At 38.7% G+C, this 21099-nt stretch overlaps 1 protein-coding gene across 1 annotated transcript in view; it reads left to right on the plus strand.

The window, feature by feature from the left end:
* AP3B1 (adaptor related protein complex 3 subunit beta 1) overlaps positions 1 to 21099 on the plus strand; it is a 306794-nt gene that overhangs the window by 843 nt on the left and 284852 nt on the right. The gene's annotated exons all lie outside the window — the stretch shown is intronic.

The raw sequence follows: 21099 nt of genomic DNA on the forward strand, positions 1-21099 counted from the left end.
GGTGGGTGGGGTTGGTTGGCGGTGGTGGCAGTTGGGGAGTTTGGGGCGTGTGTGTGTAGGGGTCTCTAGTAGTTTTCAAACTTTAGTGAAAAGGAAACCACTTGGTGAGCTTAGATCCCACCCCTGAAGACACTGATTGAATTGGACTTGGTCTGGGCTCAGGAGTCTGAATTTTGAGCATAGTCTTCTAAGTTTATCTACCGTTCGCCGGATCGGACTTTGATACATTCCCTGATTAGGGAGATCAAGGTGAGAGTGCGAGTGTTGCTTGTGGGAAGTTATTTTGTGACCCCGGAGTGTAGGAAGAGAGAGGTGGGTTTAGGCTGTTAGAATGGACAAACTGGTTTATACCAGTATCAGTGTTCTTGGATTATATCCTTTGCACTACAGACAATAACACCAATCCAAAATAAGCATATGAATAGAAAATATTTTAAGAGTGTTACTATGAACAAATCCTAAACTTTTACAAATTAATAATGTGAATTTTAAAAACGAATGTTAAGGTACACTTAGTTTTGTAAAAAGTATCACCGAGAAATGGAAAGAAATCCCAAGTTGTTTGTTTGGGGGGTGGGATGGTGGTATTGGGGTGGTGGTAGTGGTTAAATTTACCAGAATTATCATTTTTACGTTTCTCTTATTTTAAATCTTTCATTACTAAGCAATAGGGTCACATAATAGTCTGTCGCTAAATTCATGCTAAATTAAGGTAGAATAGCTGTGCTGGTAGCTTTGCAGATATGTTAGAGGGTATAATTAAAATTTAAATTAAACGTTACTACCAATATTGGGTAGTCTAGAAAGTACTACTACTTGAAATTAGGATTACATTTTGGCTGTATTGAGGATCAAAATCATATAGATGGCATGTACGATACAATATTTTCTTTTCCTTTTTCCCAGATTAGAAAAGTTTAAAAGTAAGGTAACTGATTTCATTTTTCATTATATGCATTTGGTGATCCATTGTTCTAGAGCAAGTACGGAGCTTGTTGCCTTTACTGTTAGCAAAATGTTTAGACTGAATTGACCTGTAAATCGGCATCAATCTGTTTTGCAAATTAATTTACTTTTCTGGTTTGTGAACATCTAAGATGTTTTCTCTTAGATTTTTGTCAGATTTGGGGCCACGCACGGCAGCTCTAGGCTGTAATCTCAGCACTTTGGGAAGCCGAGGCGGGCGGATCACTTGAGGCCAGGAGTTTGATACCAGCCTGGCCAACATGGTGAAACCCCGTCTCTACTAAAAATACAAAAATTAGCCGGGCGTGGTGGCTCCTGCTTGTAATCCCAGCTACTCTGGAGGCTGAGGCAGGAGCATCGCTTGAACCCGGGAGGCGGAAGCTGCAGTGAGCCGAGATCGCGCCACAGCACTCTAACTTTAGTGGGTGACAGAGTGGGACTCCGTCTCAAAAAAAGAAGAAAAAAAGGAAAAAGATTTTTGTCAAATTTTGACCTGATTTGGAAAAAAAACACAAAAAACTTATGGCTTTGACTCTGTGACCAGTGCTCTTGAGGTGACCTAACAGGTTGGATTTAAAATAAAAGTAGCTAATTGATTAGAGGTGGTATGTAATACATGCAAATAACCATGGTTGAATTGTGTTCCTCAAAAGATATTTATTGGGTATTTGTGTCACCACTTTACATTTGTTATCTCATTCAGTTTTCTTAACAACTCTGCAGGTTATTACCAGCTGCTCCCACTTTACACGTGAGGAAATTGGAGTGTGATCGTTAACTTGGGAAAGGCCGCAAAGCTAGAACATTGCACTGCCTGAATTTGAACTCAGAGGCTCTAATGTTAGAGCCCATTCTCTCAAAAGTTTATATGTGCTACTTACTACGTGATGAAATGTATGGTATTTTTATTAGTGAGCGCATACAACTCACGAAAGCTTTAAACTTTAAATAGCTCTAAGTAGTACCACCAGAGAAGCTTCCAGGGATTAGAAACATTTGGCTGTCGACCTGCAATCTAATGGAATTGTACAGAAACAAGGAGACCCCTGTTCTGGAAATGGTCATTAAATTTCTCTTGAGTCCGCATTTTCTCATTTATAAAACCGTAATATTATTTGCCTTTTAAAAAAGTCGAATGACAAAATTTATGTAAAAAACTTGAAGCGGGCCGGGCGCGGTGGCTCAAGCCTGTAATCCCAGCACTTTGGGAGGCCGAGGCGGGCGGATCACGAGGTCAGGAGATCGAGACCATCCTGGCTAACACGTGAAACCCCATCTCTACTAAAAAATACAAAAATCTAGCCGGGCGAGGTGGCAGGCGCCTGTAGTCCCAGCTACTTGGGAGGCTGAGGCAGGAGAATGGCGTGAACCCGGGAGGCGGAGCCTGCAGTGAGCCGAGATCTGGCCACTGCACTCCAGCCTGGGCAACAGAGCGGGACTCCGTCTCAAAAACAACAACAACAACAACAAAAAAAACTTGAAGCTCACCCTGTTCCTCAGCTCTGGTTTTTAATGGTTTACTCTGATGAAATAGTTTCAAGTTTACAAAAAAGTTGCAACAATAGCACTGAGAGCAACCCTTTTGCAGATTTACCAATTAAAAAAATTGCTACATTGCTTGCTTACTGTCTCTGTCACTCACTCTCCTCATGCATATTCAGGCACATATACGTATTCATGTTATGTGTCTTCTGAACCATTGGAGACTCGGTTGTACACATCATGTTCTTTTTTTTTTTTTTTTTTGAGACGAGTCTTGTTCTGTCCCCCGGGCTGGAGTGCAGTGGTGCGATCTCAGCTCACTGCAGGCTCCGCCTCCTGGGTTCAGGCCATTCTCCTGCCTCAGCCTCCCAGGTAGCTGGGACTACAGGCGCCCACCACCGGCTAATTTTTTGTATTTTTAGTAGAGACGGGGTTTCACCATGTTAACCAGGATGGTCTCGATCTGCTGACCTTGTGATCTGCCCGCCTGGGCCTCCCAAAGTGCTGGGATTACAGGCGTGAGCCACTGCTTCCGGCCCCCACATCATGTTCTTTTACGCTTAAAATCTCAATGTGTAACTTTTAAGAACAAAGATATTCTCTTACGCAACTTACAGTGTTGCTGGATTCAGGAAATTTAATGTCTGTACAATCTATAGTATGTAATCTAATTTTATCGTTTGTTCCAGTAAAGGTGTTTTCTTTTTTCCCAAGAATTTTTTTCCTCAAGTACGGGATCCAGTCCGAGATGATATATTTAATTTAGTTGCCATGTCTCTTTAGTCTTCTTTAATCTGGAATAGTTTCTTAGCCTTTTTTGTCTTTCATGACCTTGACATATCTAAGGATTGCAAGCCTATTTTTTTATTTTATGTTAATCAGTTTTTGGGTTTGTTGGTGTTTCCTCATGTTTAGATTCAGGTTATGTATCCTTGGCCGGAATACTACCATAGGTGATGCGTGCTTCTCAAACTATTACATTTGGAGGCGTAGGGTGTCCATCTTCATGATGTTAATTTTCCTAGTCACAGGGTTGTCCAGTTTCTCTATTGTATCATTTCTATTTTTTTTTTTTTTCAAATTATCTGTAGGGAGACACTGAGACCATGCAGATGTCTTGCTCTTTTTTAAATTGACCACTTCTACATTTAACAACCATTGATCAATCTCCTGAACCTGTCTTCCTCAATGGCTGCAAAATGGTAATGTTTCAGCTGCAACTCCCTCTACTGTTGTGCTCTTTGGCTTCTTGGCCTAGAGCTCTGTGTTCTCTGATCTTTCACTAACCATCTCAATGATGCCTAGGTACTTCCTAGTCATAGTATTAGTTTTTTGTTTTATGAATTTAATCTTATTTATCAGTATTATTTATCCTCTCCTCCCTTCAAACAGAACCAGAATTAGATGACTTTATGAAAGTAGATCCTATACCTCATTTATTGACTAAAAAGGCCTGTGTATTAGATTATTTGCTTCAAGATTTTTAATTTCTTTATTTAAAATGTAAAGAACTTATTTTTGTACTCTCATTTTTTATTTTTTGAGACATGTCTTACTCTGTTGCCCGGCTGGAGTGCAGTGGTGCAATCATGGCTCACTGCATCCTCAACCTCCTGGGCTCAAGTGATCCTTCCCACCTCAGGCTTCTGAGTGGCTCAGACTACAGGTGCGTGCCACAATGCCCAGCTAATGTTTGTATTTATTGTAGAGATTAGGTCCTGCCATGTTGCCCAGGCTAGTCTTGAACTCCTGGGCTCAAGCAATCCGCCTGCCTCATCCTCCCAAAGTGCTGGAATTACAGGCGTGCACCACTGTGGCTGGCCCCTTCCTTCTTTTTGAAATGTTCTCAACTTCTATTGTTGCTGTTTTTTTCTGTTATTTTTCTTCATTAAAGAAAACCAAACTTCTTTTATCTTAACCAATTTGGGTATGTGTGCGTATAATTAAAAATAGTTTTAATAATTCTACTACTGGATTAAACATTTAATTAGGAATTAATTTCTAGAAACAAACAGACAAGACTAGTTAATTTTTCTTAATTACAATAGTAAAGCTACTAGAGTTGTAAATCTCTTTTCTTTTAAGAGCATCATGGTGTATTAGAAAGAACATGAGGCTGGGAATGGTGGCCCCTGCCTGTAATCTTAGCATTTTGGGAGGCCCAGGCAGGAGGATTGCTTGAACCCAGGAGTTCCAGACCAGCCTGGGCAACATAGTGAGACCTTGTCTCTGTAAATAAAAATGGGGAAAAAAAAACAAAAAACACTGGGCCTAGAGTCAGAAGACCTGAATTTAAGTTGATGTTTTCCACTTGTAGTAGTGCTTCCTTGTTCAAGTTGCTGATCTCTTCAAACCTCAGTTTCTTCATTTCTAGACAGGATGTGATAATACTTGCCTGTTTTGTGAGGATCTCATAAGATGGTGTACTTCAAAGTGATTTCTAAACTAGGGTATTAACTAACAGTATTTGGGAAAGTTGGTGAAGACTTCACTGAGGTAGTGACATTTTAGATCTCGAAGCCTGAGGTTTTTGCCAGGTGGAGGAAAGATGGATTCTTTAGCTAAGCAGCGTATGTAGAAACCAGAAGATTTGCAAAAGAAAAAGCATGTTCAGGTGAGATGGATATTTAGACATCACAATTTTGAATAGTAGGCAGTAAAGTATGGGAATGGATGAAATCACCCAGGGAAGACTTCTTGTTAGATGAGAAGGCAGTTTAGACAAAACCCAGGGGACACCAGGATATAAAGTATGAATAAAAGAACTAGAAAAAGAGACAGAGCTCACAGGGATGGGAAACCACAGGAAGGTTTAAAAAAGAAAATGCTAACAGGAAAATTAAAAGAAGGAAATGTTCAGCTATGTGAGGAGTTGTAGAGTAAGGACAAATAGAATGAAGGCTGAAAAGAGGCCTTTGGGTTTAACAATTGAAAGGTGACTTTAGTGGCCAGTAACTTAGCAATGCAGTACCTCCTGAACAGCTTGAAAGGTAGCATTTTTACTCCCTGTTGAAATTGGGGTGGGCTTTTCATTTGTTTAGATTCAAAGAGCTAATTTAGATCCAAGCAAAGGACTGCATGCTTTCCTGTAGTCAGTAATATAACTCAGTGTATTTGGATTGCATCAATAAAGCCTGACTTATTTTTTAACTTAAATTTTATTAATTGTCAACTTTATAATATCAAACATGAAAACTATCATATTCCTTCTTAACCTTTAATATCAGTGATTCTCAGGAGAGTCCAGCAGGAAGATTACATGTGTCTGTGGTTTGTATGCAATTATAGCAACTCTGACTTTATCTCTACTACTGCTGGTGTCTTTCAAGAAGGCATATAGAAGTGCAGCTGAGTGAGATTCATTTACTTAGAGTGATGTTATTGAATATACGTTATTAAAAATACAATTTTATTAATAGTAACACATTATATTTGACATACCTCAAAGAGTCATTGTGTCTCTCTATGGGGTTCTAAACTTATTTGTGTTTAAGTCCATTTTTTATTAATACTTAATTTAACTAGTATCTGTATCATATTTTTGGGTGTTTTTTTTTCATTTAACATTTTTTCACGGTCTAGTTGTTTAGAGCTTGCTCCACTTTCTTTTTGCTTATCTTAGTATTTCTCATTTAAACCTTGATCTCATTCTGTATTTTCAGTTTATGTAGTTGCTCAGTGAATATTTCTTAAATATTTGTATGATAAATCATTTACACATTCTGCTCATATTAAAGACTACGATTTGTGTGGAGGTGCCTAACAAAGTGTTTGGCTCGTAATTTTGCTTAATAAAATATTTTCAGATTTACTCTGTTCAGTGATTTAGATTCCATTAACATTTGCTCTTTCATTAGCCAGTGTTAAAAAATGAAGCACGACTGATTTAGTGGACCCTATGCAGAAGGAAATCCTCATCTGGTATTTCCATTGTATTGTATTACAGCATCACCCTGGAGCTAATTGTGTGTAGGTTCAGAACAACCATTTTCTCCATGGGATTGCTTGGGTCTTTGCTGTGGTTAGAGTTAACTGACTGGGAATTGTCATGTAGGTATGGAATTAACTTTACAATCAGGATTTTTATTTAGTCTTTATCCCAGTCTTCAAAGGCATCTTTACCTCCAAATCTTGGATTATTCCATATGTATGGTTCATTCCTCTGTGTTTTCACCATAAAAATACATAACAATTATAAGATCTTTATCTTGTTTTTAAGAAACTTAGACTTTATTTGGAGACATAAGGTTAATGTGAACTAACCATCAGTAATTCAAGTATACAATTAATGTTAAATTGTGTAATTCAACTTTTCAGTGTGACATACCTTTTGAAAATTATTTGTGCCTGGGCGCGGTGGCTCAAGCCTGTAATCCCAGCACTTTGGGAGGCCAAGATGGGCGGATCACGAGGTCAGGAGATCAAGATCATCCTGGCTAACACGGTGAAACCCCGTCTGTACTAAAAAATACAAAACCTAGCCGGGCGAGGTGGTGGGCGCCTGTAGTCCCAGCTACTTGGGAGGCTGAGGCAGGAGAATGGCGTAAACCCGGGAGGCGGGGCTTGCAGTGAGCTGAGATCCAGCCACTGCACTCCAGCCTGGGCGATAAAGCGAGACTCTGTTTCAACAACAACAACAACAAAAAAAAAAAAGAAAGAAAATTATTTGTTATAAGCCTTTGTTTGTGTAAACAGTGATTTACCGAAGAAAATGGGAATGCTGGAATTTTGAAATGTTAAGGACATTTTAGTTTGAGATGTTGAAAATATTGGTGCCCTGAGTCATAAGCATGACAGGAAGAGGCACGGGCTCCTTCCTCATTGTAAATTCCTTTCTCTTGTGCTCAGGAGTTCAGGGTTGCTGCTATGAAAATGTGCTTCAGTCATGATTTTTTAAGCATACTGTTATACATCTGATCATCTTTAAGTTCTGAAGATTTAAATACCTTGCGTTCTAATAATTCCAGTTTTGGTAACTGATCTGTCTTGTTAATTATGTTTAGCTAATTGAAATTTATGGTCATTAGATCTGGTGTTAGAGATGTTAACATATTTGCTTGCTATATATGTAAACTGGATCCTACTTTTTTTTTTTTTAAACAAGGGGTATATTAAGTTATTAGGAAATTTTAGTATTTTATTGATTTTCACTAAAATTTCAGCATTTGTTCCAAGGTGACTAAAACAAAAGAAGAAACTGTATACTAGTATCTGCAGTGCATTCCTAGCAGCTAAACTAGTTGTTTTTGGCTTCATAAAGATAAGACCATTAGTTTTACAAAGGGCCAACTATTGAAATTAAGGATTGTCATTTCAGTGGTGCAGTAGGGTTCCGTTTATAATATAATTTAATTCCTGAAATATATTTCAAATTAAATAAGATTTTACTACATTGAATAGAAATTTGATGAAATACTGCCTGTAAACAGAGTCTTACTTTCCAGCAGATTATAAAACCTTTCATCTTATTTTGCTTTGCTTGCATATCTCCTTGAAGGAGAGTCAGTTCTGACTTTTACATTTTATCTTAATAAATATTCAAGAAAATATTCTTTCTTGACAATAGGATATGTTACTTTTAAAATCACTGATCTGGTAAAATTTGAGGAGAAAATCTGAAAATTAAATTTCAAACTTTTAAATCATAAGATGTGAGATTTTATGTTATTTAAAAAAATATTTAGTATTTGGAGCAACATTACCAGAGATGAATGATTAAAGCACATGAAAAAGGCAGACAGATGGTTGGTTGAAATGTTCTTTTTTGCTGCATGAAAAGTTATAAATGCCCATAGAATGACAAATGTATTATAGTGAAATAATTTGACAGTATTGCACTTGTGTATATAAATGAACTACTGACAAAAACAAATTGCCTGCAGTCCAAATTCAAAATTTTAAATGAGGAGCTTAAAGTGGAATAATCAAGAAGGAAATGATTTTCCTCTATTTCATATTATTATGAATAACGTTGGTTCGTGTATTTAGAGAAGGCTTATTTAGCATATCAGCTGGAAAGACTTAATAGATCTACAAAAGTGAACAGTTTATAGCCAATATCTGTTTATTGATGGACTGATTATTTATATTGCTGATAGGAACCAACCTAATGAGAAGTCGTGTCCTTAATTCAGCTGAGTGAGTTGGCGTGGTAGCTGGACAAATGAGAGAAGAACGAATAAGGCCCTGTCTCTGTTTTGTGCTGCTATAACAAAAAACCTGAGACTGGGTAATTTGTAAAGAATAGGATTTTATTTCTCACATTTTTGGAGGCCAGGAAATCCAAGATTGAGTCACAGGCAGGTTTAGTTTCCTGGTGAGGGCTGCTCTTTGCTTCTAAGATGGCCGTTTGTTGCTGCATCCTCTGGAGGGGAGTAATGCTGTGTCCTCACTGGGCAGAAGGTGGAGGGGCAAGAGGATGGAAAACTGTGAAGCCTCTTTTGCAAGGACCTGAATCTCATTCATGAAGGGAGGAGCCCTCATGACTAAATCTTAAAGGCCCCACCTCTTAATCATCACATTGGCCATTAAGTTTGAACATCTGAAATTTGGAGGGGACACATTGAAACCATAGTAGGGTGGTTCCAAAATCATAGGTTGGCAGAGCTAGGCATCACCCAACTTTATTCTTGGAATGGGTTTTCTGCAAGTTTTTTAAAGCCTAGGTTGAGAATGTGGTCAAGAAGGATGTGGGGGAAATTAATTAGTAAAATATGAGGGCAGAGAGATAAGGGGCAGAGTGGAAGGTGGAGACCTGATTGTGTAGGGCCTGGAAAAATCATTGTAAGGTCTTTGATTTTACTCTGAGTGAGAAGGGATGCCATTTGGAGAATTTTGAGCAGAGGGGTGAAATGATTGTTTACCCTTTAAAGGGACATTTTGCCTCTTGAACTAGGAGTAGACTGCAGATTTGAGGCAAGGAGACCAGCAAGGAGACTATTACAGTAATTCAGGCAAGAGAACGTGATCAGATTGGTGGTAGTGGAGAGAAGTGGGTAAGTTATGGATATATTTGAAAGGTAGAGCCAATGAGATTTGCTGATAGTTTGGATGTGATATGTATGAGGGAGAAAAGATATCAAGGGTAGACACAAAGTTTTTTGCCTACACAGCTCGAAGTTTGGAATAGCTGTCAACTAAAATGAAGAATATTGTGCAAAGAGGAGTTTTTTTTTTTTTTTTTTTTAAAGGGGAAGGGGACCAAGAGCTTGTGCATGTTAAGTTTGAGATGTGATTAGGCATCCATGTGGAGATACTAAATAGGCAGTTGGAAATCAGAGTCTGGAGCTTAGAGGAGGAGTCAGGCTCAAGTATAAATTTAGGTGTCATCAGGTATCATGGGACTGGATGAGACACCGAGGAAGTGAGTGTAGAAGGAGGTCAGAGTCAGTCAGTCCTGGGACATTCCTGGAGTAATTGTGTCAAATAATACACATAGGCCAAGTAAGATGATTACTGAGAAGGGAGTTTTGGATTTGTCACTGGGCAGGACTTTGGTGACTTTGACAAGCAGTTTAGGTGCAGTGGTGGGGCTGAAAACCTCATGAGTGGGCTCAAGAGAGAAGGGAGAAGAATTGTAATTGGTATGGTTATTATTATTATTATTTTTTTTGAGACGGAGTCTTGCTCTGTCGCCCAGGCTGAAGTGCAGCGGTGCGATCTCTGCTTACTGCAAGCTCCGCCTCCCGGATTCACACCAATCTCCCGCCTCAGCCTCCTGAGTAGCTGGGACTACAGGCATGCGCCATCACGCCTGGCTGACTTTTTTAGTATTTTTAGTAGAGATGGGGTTTCACCGTATTAGCCAGGATGGTCTTGATTTCCTGACATTGTGAACCGCCCGCCGCGGCCTCCCAAAGTGTTGGGATTACAGGCGTGAGCCGCCGCCCCTGGCCTTTAGTATGTTTTTAAGTATGAAGGAGCAGAGAAATGGAGCAGCACTTGGAGAGGAATGTTGTGTCAAGGAATTTTTCTTTAAGGTAGGATAAACTGTATTATCTTGTTTGCTGATGGAACCAACTGATGTAGAGGAGGAAAAATAGATGATGCAGTAGAGAGAAGGAAAATTGCCGGAGAATTGCTGATATCCCCTTTTCCTTCTAAAAAACTTAGCAGATACAAGTTAGCTGAAAAATAACAACCCTAATTTCAACATCCAGAAGAAATTGATTAATATAGTATACATCTTTTAGCCTTTTTTCTTTTACATATATATTTATATGTATGTGTGTGTATATCATATGTTTTTAGAGCAAAGCTATATATGCTTTTATAATATGACATTATAATTTGCTTGTTTCATTTACCAATGCATGGAGCCTGGTCATTTCTTAAAATGATAGTCCTTTTAGGACAAATTGTAGTTAAACTACTATCTATTAGCTATTAGGAAAGTAAACAACTAAGGTATACAAATGAGGTTATGTAGCTGGCTCCACTAAAGGATTTAAATAGTATCTTATATAGAATGGACCTTATTAATTATTAACTACATAAATAGAATAACCTTGCAAAAGAATGAACACTAATAACGTTAGATAGTAGCACTGATGAGGACTTTCCACACAAACCTGTGTATACCAGGCAGACAGAATAGCATATACCTAGGTTTAGAGCTGTAATGTTCAATATTGTAGCCACTAGCCAGAAGTAGCTATTTAAATTTAATTTAATTAAAAAATTCAGTTTCTCAGCCACTCTAGCCACACTTCATGTATGTGATGTAGCTAGCAGTTACTATATTGCTTAATGCAGATAAGTGATTATTTCTGTTATCACAGAACATTCTATTGGATACTGCTGGTTTAGAGGCAAGGATTTATGGCTTACTTAGGGAACAGGAAACAATTCAGTATGGCGAGAGCACATAGTTGGGAGGAAATGAGGGACTGACTGATGCAAGATGGTTAGGAGGTAATCAGAGTCTGTATTATGAAGAGTTTTCCATACCATGCTCAGAAATTTGGATTTTATCATGAAGGTTTGCACACTAAGGAGTGCTAAAGTATAGGAGCAACATAAAACGATTTATTTTTTTAAAAAGATCACATTGGCTACACCAGTGTTTTTGGACTGGACAAGTATGTGAATGATGCTAGAATTCTGTGATACTGGAAACACGGATGGATAGAGTAAGTGTGGAGTGAGGAGGGAACCTGTTGAAGTCCGTTTTGGATCTGCTGAATTTGAATTGATAGTTAGGCATTCATTGAGCGGTTAGATAGATAGATAAGGTATTCAGGACAGATACCTGGGCTGGTGACATAGATTTAGGAGTCATTAGTTAATGACATTGTAGTTGGAGCTGTTGAGTGGAAAGTATGTGTGAGGAGAAGGCCAGTGAGGAATCTTAGTAAAGTCTACATCGAAGAGAGTAGGAGAATTGGAACTTACTTAGAAAACTAAGAACTGGAGAATTCAGTTTGGGGAAACCATGAAAGTTGATTGTTTAAGGTTTTTAATTGTGTTTAAGGTGTAAGGAAAGGGTGAAACTTACTTCCTACTTCTTTAGGAGGAAGATGGCAGATAAATGGTTTATTGTGTGGTTTGTTGAGATAGTGTGGTGTGATGGTTAGACACACCCACTCTGGAACTACTCATGGGTGTGAAAATGTGGCACAGAGTTAATAAGTGGTACTTGGACAGATTATTTTCCAACTCTCTGCCCTTGGTTTTCTTATCTGTAAAATGGGGATGAGGATGATAATGTACCTACACTCATTGACTAGTTGTGTGGATTAAAAGATTTAACATATATAAATAGTGCCTGGTACATAATAAACATAGTAATTATGATTACCATTATAATACCATTAAAGTCATTTAAAGTTTTTTTTTTTCATTTTTGTTTTTTGATTTTAAGAGACACAATCTGTTTCTGTGCCCCAAGCTGGAGTGCAGTGGCCCTATCATGTCTTACTCCTGGGTGCAGGTGATCCTCCTGCCTCAGCCTTCTGAGTAGCTGGGACTGCAGACATGTATCACCATGCCTTTTTTTTTTTTTTTTTTTTTTTGGTAGAGACAGAGTCTTACTGTGTTGCCCACGCTGGTCTTGAACTCCTGGGCTCAAACCATCCTCCTGCCTCAGCCTCCCAAAGTGCTAGGAGTACAGGCAGAGCTACCATGCCTGGCCTATTTTATTTTTAATACAATGTACTTTTTTTAAGCTATTATAATTTTAGAATTATTGCTAATTTTCACATTAACCATTGCTTTGTTTTTAATTTTCAAATTTTCATCAAACTTCAGTTTTTCTGAATTGTATTTCACAAGTGTTTGAAACAACTAAGTATATTTACTTTTAATGGCAGAAACCTCTATTACTTTTGCACCAGCCTAATACAAAGTGCCTTTAATGTGCACCACATAAAAATACATGAAATTAATAAGCACTAAGTAATTCTTCTGTGTGATTCAAGGATTTGGGAACAATGATTATAGTACAAGGGAGTAAAAAGTGTATTTGTTTTAAACTTTTTTTTTTTTTTAATTTTCAGTCTTCTTTTGTATCCTATGGCTTTGAAGCTGTTCTTGAAGAAGCAGCCTATTTCTTGTTTTTCCTAAAAGAAGACAGGCTTATGTATGTTTTGCTTTAACAGAAATAAAAAGAGGAGGGGCTAAGTTGTCAGCAGTGCCAGCTGCTGCTGTGGAATCAAGTAAAATGGTACGGCAGTTTGGTGATAAGGCAGTTGTTGGTGACCTTGGTGGTGGTGACAGCAGTGTCAAGGGATGTTGAGTGTGGAAGTCAGATGGCAGTGGATTGGTGGATGGGCGAAAAGTGAGTGAAAGAAGATCACTTCTCTGAAAAACTTTGGCTTTCAGGTGGAGAAAGGATGGTTATTACAGGGAGACATGGAGTCTAAGGAGCTTTTTTTTTTCTTTTAGAGTAGTTTCTTTATTTTATTTTTAATTATGGTAAAATACACCTGAAAAACTTTATCATCCTAACCATTTTTTCTCCTATTTGACAAGATATCAAGCAACCTAACCATTGTTAAGTGCACAGTTCAGTAGCATTAAATATATTCATATTATGGCCGGGCGCGGTGGCTCAAGCCTGTAATCCCAGCACTTTGGGGAGGCCGGGGGACGGGCGGCATCACGGGAGGTCAGGAGATCGGAGGCACCATTCCTGGCTAAAACACGGTTGAAAAAACCCCGTTCTCTAACTGGAAAAAAAATTTTAACAACAAAACTGGCTGGGCGACGTGGCGGGCGCCTGCTCAGGTTCCAAAGCCTAACTCGGGAGGCCTGGGCGGAGAAATGGGCGGGGAAACCCCCGTAAGGCGCGCGAGCTTTTGCAGTGAACTGAGCATCCGGCCACCGCACTGTCCGCCTGGGCCGCCCAGAGCGAGACTCCTTCAAAAAAAAAAAAAAAAAATATAATATATATCATTTAACTGTAATAATTAATTCATATCGTTAAAGGCAATTGTTACCCAACCATTCCCTCTCCAGAACTCTTTTTTATTACTGCACCACTGAAAACTCTGTACGCCGTTAAATAAATTTCCTATTTTCTCCTCTTCTTTCCTATTTCCTTTACACTGTAAGCTGCTAAGAAGAACTGTAGAGGGAAAAACTTTATTGACCTGCAAAAACTAGCCCAGTATATTAGAGAACTTTGTGCATGCGTTTGGTGTTTACCTTTATCTTTGCTTCTTTTTTAATTTTTTTTCCTTTTTCTCCTTAAAATTTACAGTCTTCCACTCTAACGTTACTAAAAGTTGAACTGCCACAAACCCCCTTAAAGGTGGGGAACAGCGAAACAAGGACATAAATTAAAATGATGCCTAGGTAATTGTTGGCAGACAAGAAAACAGTTAATCTTTTGGTCAAGTTTATCGCTGCCATGTCCATACACCTCCTCCATAATTGTCCAAACATATTAAAGTGGCTACTCTGTGTAGCCTTTTGTTCTTGGGTGTGGGCGATACAAAAACCGGCCATGTATAATTGTAACTAATTAACAAATACATACCCATTTTATTACTATTATTATTTGCTTTACTTTTATTTTTTTGAGACAAAGGAGTCTTTGCTCTGTCGCCCAGGCTGGAGTTTTGCCAGTGGGCGATCTCGGCTCACTGCAAAGCTCCGCCTCCCAGGTTCACACCATTCTCCTGCCTCAGCCTCCCAAGTAGCTGGGACTACAGGTGCCCACCACCATGCCCGGCTAATTTTTTATATTTTTAGTAGAGACGGGGTTTCATTGTGTTAGCCAGGATGGTCTTGATCTTCTGACCTTGTGATCCATCCACCTTGACTTCCCAAAGTGCTGGGATTACAGGCGTGAGCCACGGCGCCCGGCCCAATAATACCTTACATTTATATAGTACTTTTATTTTCTATGATTTTCTGGCATTCTCTCCATATGCCTCAAGAACTTGTAAGTCCCCACTGGTCTTCCTTAACGTTCTAATCCTGTTTTCTGTCCTGCCTACTGAACATTGACGGTAGAATCAAGGCTAAATTCTGTCTGTTCAAAACCACGTTTTTCCTAGACTTAGGGGCTCCTTTTCTCCCTTCGTTAATCCCATTCTCTAGAGCTCTCCAGGGCCCACCTAACCCAAGCCACTATTGGCTCAGTTATTTGCACTAAATGCATTTAAAACTCTTCTGTTCACGAACTAGTGTTATGGATATGGGTCCCAGTTATTTAACCAGAAACCATTTCTGGATTTGGATTTATCAGAATCACATTAGCTGTAAATGTCTTCTTATATGGGTGGCCTCTTCACGCCATCTAACTTTGTATCCGATTACTCTCCCATCCAAATACTCTTAGGTTCACTCTGTATGGATCACACTTTCAATTTTTATAGGACACCATGCCCACCTACTTTTAGTATTTCCCCACTTTTTGAGTCCTCAACGTAATCCAGGGTGTGCGATTGCCTGAGAGTTGCTTAGTTTCCCAAACAGAGAACTATTTCCCATGTTTTCTGGGCTTATGGGGGCTCTTCCCTCATGCTTCCCTGACTTTGGACCTCCTGGACTTCTGTATTTGTTCTTTGAAAACAGTTTTCTATGGGTCAGGTGTCCATGTCTCAGTTTGCGGAGCACTTTCATAAACTTTTTCTTTAGTTGAGGCATCAGAATATTAACATAAAAAATGTGTTAATACTTGCATTGTGTCAAATGGAATAAGGAGTGCTATAGGATTTTGAAGGAGGGAATAATCATTGAAGGCTTAAGCTGCTGGAAAAGGTAGACTTGGATTTAGGCCTTGACACAAGGATTAAAAAAGGATGCAGAGTATTCTTCCCAGGGAACAACCAAGAATAAACATAAAATATTCTGAAACAGTGAGTGAACCAGTTTGCAGAAAGAGGAGGAGCAATGAGATTTGAGAGGTAGTCATTAGTGTGTGAAGAAAATTGGACTTAAACTTCTAAGAACAAGAGTTGATTATTACAAATGAGTATTGCAGCGGTGTTTTGGGAAGATTAACATGACATTGTATAGAGAATAGATCGTAGGAAAGAAGTTGGAGATAGAGGAACCATAGAGGAAATAGAGGAAATTGGAGATAGAGGAAAAGTCTTGTTAGAAAAGTCTATGAGGGGCCAGGTGCGGTGGCTCAAGCCTGTAATCCCAACACTTTGGGAGGCCAAGATGGGCGGGTCACCTGAAGTCAGGAGTTTGAGACCAGCCTGGCCAACATGGTGAAACCCCATCACTACTAAAAATACGGAAATTAGCCGGGCATCACATGCTTGTAGTCCCAGCTACTCAAGAGGCTGAGGCAGGCGAATTGCTTGAACCTGGGAGGCGGAGGTTGCAGTGAGCCGAGACCGCACCAGTGCACTCTAGCCTGGGTGATGGAGCAAGACTCCATCTCAAAAAGAAAGGAAAAAAAAAAAAGAGAAAGAGAAAAGTCTATGAGCAATGTAGTGATGGTTTGGACTCTGTTAGGTGGGCATGAAGAGGAAAAAAAGTAAATTATGAAAGAAGGATTTATATGTAGGACTGAGTTACCCACTAGATTTGGGTGAGGAGAGGGGGAACAATCAATACTTCAAGATTTCAAGCCTGAGTGGAAGAACATTCTGACTGAAATGAGTGGCTGAAAGGACATTTGGAAAGTGGGAAGCACATTTTCATTGGTGATGTTGAACTGTAATTAAGAGGGGCAGAGCTGTAGACATATTTGAGAATGAATGTATTGAGATGAGAGCAATATATAGTTGCCTACAATTAAATAATTGCACTTTTCATTATAAATTCTGTCAAAGCTCTATTCTTGAGATGTGTGTGGTTATTGAAAAGGTCAATATGAAAATACTTAGAAATAAAAAAAAAATGAAAACATAGTATCTGAAGTACATTAACCCAAAATAATGTGAGCAGTTTTTACTACAAAAGGAATACAGTTGGCTACTGTACTAATAATCAGAGGAATGCAAACATCCTTCCTATGTTCTGTTATGAAATAATGGTGATAGGCTGGGCGCGGTGGCTCAAGCCTGTAATCCCAGCACTTTGGGAGGCCGAGACTGGCGGATCACGAGGTCAGGAGATCGAGACCATCCTGGCTAACATGGTGAAACCCCGTCTCTACTAAAAATACAAAAAACTAGCCGGGTGAGGTGGCGGGCGCTTGTAGTCCCAGCTACTCAGAGGCTGAGGCAGGAGAATGGCGTAAACCCGGGAGGCGGAGCCTGCAGTGAGCTGAGATCCAGCCACTGCACTCCAGCCTGGGCGACAGAGCAAGACTCCGTCTCAAAAAAAAAAAAAAAGAAATAATGGTGATAATAGAGGGTAGTTTTTGTTATACACTCGTGCATCACAGAATGATGCAGATACATTCTGAGAAATGTGTCGTTAGCAGATTTCTTCCTTGTGTAAGCATGGTAGAATGTACTTACACAAACCTGGATGATACAGCCTACTAAACAGTGAGGCTACATGGTATAGGCTATTGCTCCTAGGCTATAAACCCGTAAGGGTGTTTACTGTACTCCATACCATAATTGTAACATGAGGATAAGTATTGTAATTGTAACACAGTGGTATTCCTGTATCTAAACATATTTATGCATAGGAAGAGTACAGTGAGAATGGGGTATTATAACTGTATGGAACCACCATCCTATATGTCTGTCATTGACTGAAGTGTTGTTACGTTGTGCATAACTGTACTTTTATCTGGCAAAGTAAAAGTGGGCAACCCTGTGTTACTAGCTAGAATATTTGTTGAAATTTTACCTGGTTCCTAAAATCCAGAAGTCTAGGACACCCTTCTGAATGTTTGAGCTTACCACCTTTAGGGACAATAAGAATTTTACAGATACTTTAATAATATCAAAATAGGCAACTCATATTTAACATTACATATTATAGAAATGCTAATGTTAACATTTCTATAATGTTAATTATAAGAAATTAAATAAAGTTAGAAACATGTAGTTCTTATGAATAGCTTCTGCTTATTTGACAATATCAACATTAAGAAAAACATTGGTTTGCTCAAAGTCAGTAGCTTTTTTTTTTATTTTTAAAGAGAATATGTGGTTAAGTGCCTGAAAGGCAGGGTTTTTTTGTGTGTCTGTAAGCACATACGCACACACATACACACAGAGTCCCATCTATTTTGATACTTTGTATATTACTTAAGTAATTTTGGATGATAGTGACTGCAAATGATTTTTTTCTTAGCATTCTTAGTATTGTAAAACTGTTTTTCATTCATGTAGCAAAACTATATAAGTTTCAGTATAGTTTGGTCAATAGGATATGTTTATGTTTCAAAATGTAAAACAACACATGGAAATAAGTTAGTGTTTTAAAATAAATTATAATGGGATAATTAACAATAGATGATTTTTTTTTTTTTTTGAGATGGAGTTTTGGTCTTGTTGCCCAGGCTGGAGTGCAGTGGCGCAATCTTGGTCCACTGCAACCTCTACCTCCTGGGTTCAAGCGATTCTCTTGCCTCAGCTTCCCGAGTAGCTGGGATTACAGGCATGCACCACCATGCCCGGCTAATTTTGTATTTTTGGTAGAGATAGGGTTTTGCCATGTTAGTCAGGCTGGTCTCGAGCTCCCGACCTCAGGTAATCCACCTGCCTTGGCCTCCCAAAGTGCTAGGATTACAGGCACGAGCCAGTGTGCCTGGCCGATAATTGTTTTTCAGTGATAGCACACTTTAAAATAATCACATGAAACTTAAGTGATTTGCACTTTTAGATTCTATTCCTGTCAAGTACGAATTTGTAGGACTTTTTTTTTCTGTTTCTGGTTCTACGTAGCCTTCATCAGGAAACTTGGTGGGACCATGTGACTTAAAAAACATTGTGGTAAAAAACACATAACATTAAATTTACTATCTTAACTATTTTTGAGTGTACAGTTCAGTAGTGTTAAGTATATTCACATTGTTGTGCTACAAATATCTAGAACTGTTTCATCTGTAATACTGCCGTGTGACTTTTTAAAAACTAAATTTTTTTACTGAGATTTCCAAGTGCTTCAGGGACAAAGCTTATCTAAGGTAGAGATTGAATATTGGTTTCCTGAATTCCCTATACAGAATGCTGATCCAAACTCATCAGATGGAAAACTTGCCTTCTGTGGCCCTGGAAAGTTGTTGTTGTTGTTGTTTTTTAAAGAATTTAAAAATTAATCTAGCTTTGAGTTGGCATATCTTATTAACACAGTTGTAGAAAAGTTATATTTCCTCTACAATAGTTTATGAATTTCTTGGAGAAAATCTAATACTAATATTCAAACTTGATGCACAAACGGATTCTTTGGCATGTTTGTGTGTATGCCCATCTGTTACTGTGGCACCATGCCTATTATTACTGTGGCATGCCAATAGCAGTGAGCCATGTGAGCCAACAAAGATGAATTGTTTGGACGGAATACACTATTCTGTAATACTGATTAATTTTGAGCTGATGAATCTACATGAGATAATGTTAACCAAATACAGTCAAAGTAATGTCAGTGAAAATAAAATTTATTTTGACTTATGCAGAAGTGTATCACAGATGTTTTAGACTACCATTGAGAATAATTAGGATCAGTGTTTACTATGGTTCTAGTGATCAGTTTTCTTTTCATAAAATTTTGAGTTTAAAAGAAAATTATTGTTGTGATTATAGATTAAGTAGAAAGGGGAATGACACTCCAGGTTATGAATTTTATACCTTTTATAAGGTATTGCTTTATAGTTCTTGAAATATATTCTTTTTTTTTTTTTTCTTGAGACGGAGTCTCGCTCTGTCACCCAGGCTGGAGTGCAGTGGCCGGATCTCAGCTCACTGCAAGTTCTGCCTCCCAGGTTTACGCCATTCTCCTGCCTCAGCCTCCTGAGTAGCTGGGACTACAGGCGCCTGCCACCTTACCCGGCTAGTTTTTTGTGTTTTTTAGTAGAGACGGGGTTTCACCACGTTAGTCAGGATGGTCTCGATTTCCTGACCTCGTGATCCGCCCGTCTCGGCCTCCCAAAGTGCTGGGATTACAGGCTTGAGCCACCACGCCTGGCCTGAAATATATTCTTAATATAGTCAGCTTTATAGCAGAAATTGACAGTGCAGTATTGTGAATGGGAAGAACATTGAATTTCAAAACAAGATTGAAATTTAATTCCTTGCTTTGCCATTCCCTGGTTTTATGATGATATACATAAAAGGCATGTGATTTTAGAATTTCTCACATGTTGTGTAATCTTGTACTTATGTTACCTTTATATATTCTGAGCCTTGGTTTACTTATCTATTAAGTGGGAGCACTAATAGCTACACACACTTCATAGAGACGTTGTGATACTAAAATAAGACAGTGTTATAAGCTTCAGAAAATAATACCACTACCATGTAGCTCAGTAAGTTAATAATATGTTAAACGCAAGACATGTTAGTGGTAAATCAGTCAATGATGTGGAAAGGATATAACTTCCAATCCCATATCGCATACCTCCCATTCATGTGTAACTACAAAGAACAAATTCTTATGTATCCTTTCAGAAAATGTTTTAAAAAACTAAATGATCCTATGTATACTATTCTCTATGTATCTTGCTTTTCACTTGGTATATTTTAAAGATCTTTCCGTATCAACATATAATACTCTTTTAATCTTTTAAACAAGCAATCCCCAAACCAGCAGTCCCCAGGGACCTGTTTCATGGAAAACAGTTTTTCCACGGAAAGGAGTGGGGGTTGGTTTGGAGATGATACTGTTCCACCTTAGATCAGGCATTACATTCTCATAAGGAGCTTGCAACCTAGAATCCCTCGCATGCACAGTTTACAAGAGGGTTTGCACTCCTGTGAGAATCTAATGCCATTGCTGATCTGGCTGGAGGCGGAGCTCAGGCAGTAATACTCCTCATCTGCCACTTGCCTGCTATGTGGCATCCTGGTTTCTAACAGGCCTCAGATGGGTAATAGTCTGTGGCCTGGGGGTTGGGGACCCCTGTTCTAAACTTCTGTGTAATACATAGTTCCTCATAATTAATTAGTCCCCGTTTGGAGGGGCATTTGATTGATTTCACTTTTCATCACACATAAACAATATTTCAACATAAGTTTTTGCATACCTGTGTGAATTTATTTATTTGTAGGAAAAAAGTTTTACAGGAAATCTCATAGAGCCACTGACATAGTTGAGTTTATATATGTTGAGGCATAAAATTTGTAA

Source organism: Rhinopithecus bieti, unplaced genomic scaffold (genome assembly GCF_001698545.2).
Source record: "Rhinopithecus bieti isolate Rb0 unplaced genomic scaffold, ASM169854v2 scaffold_26302, whole genome shotgun sequence".
Lineage (NCBI taxonomy): Eukaryota > Metazoa > Chordata > Mammalia > Primates > Cercopithecidae > Rhinopithecus > Rhinopithecus bieti.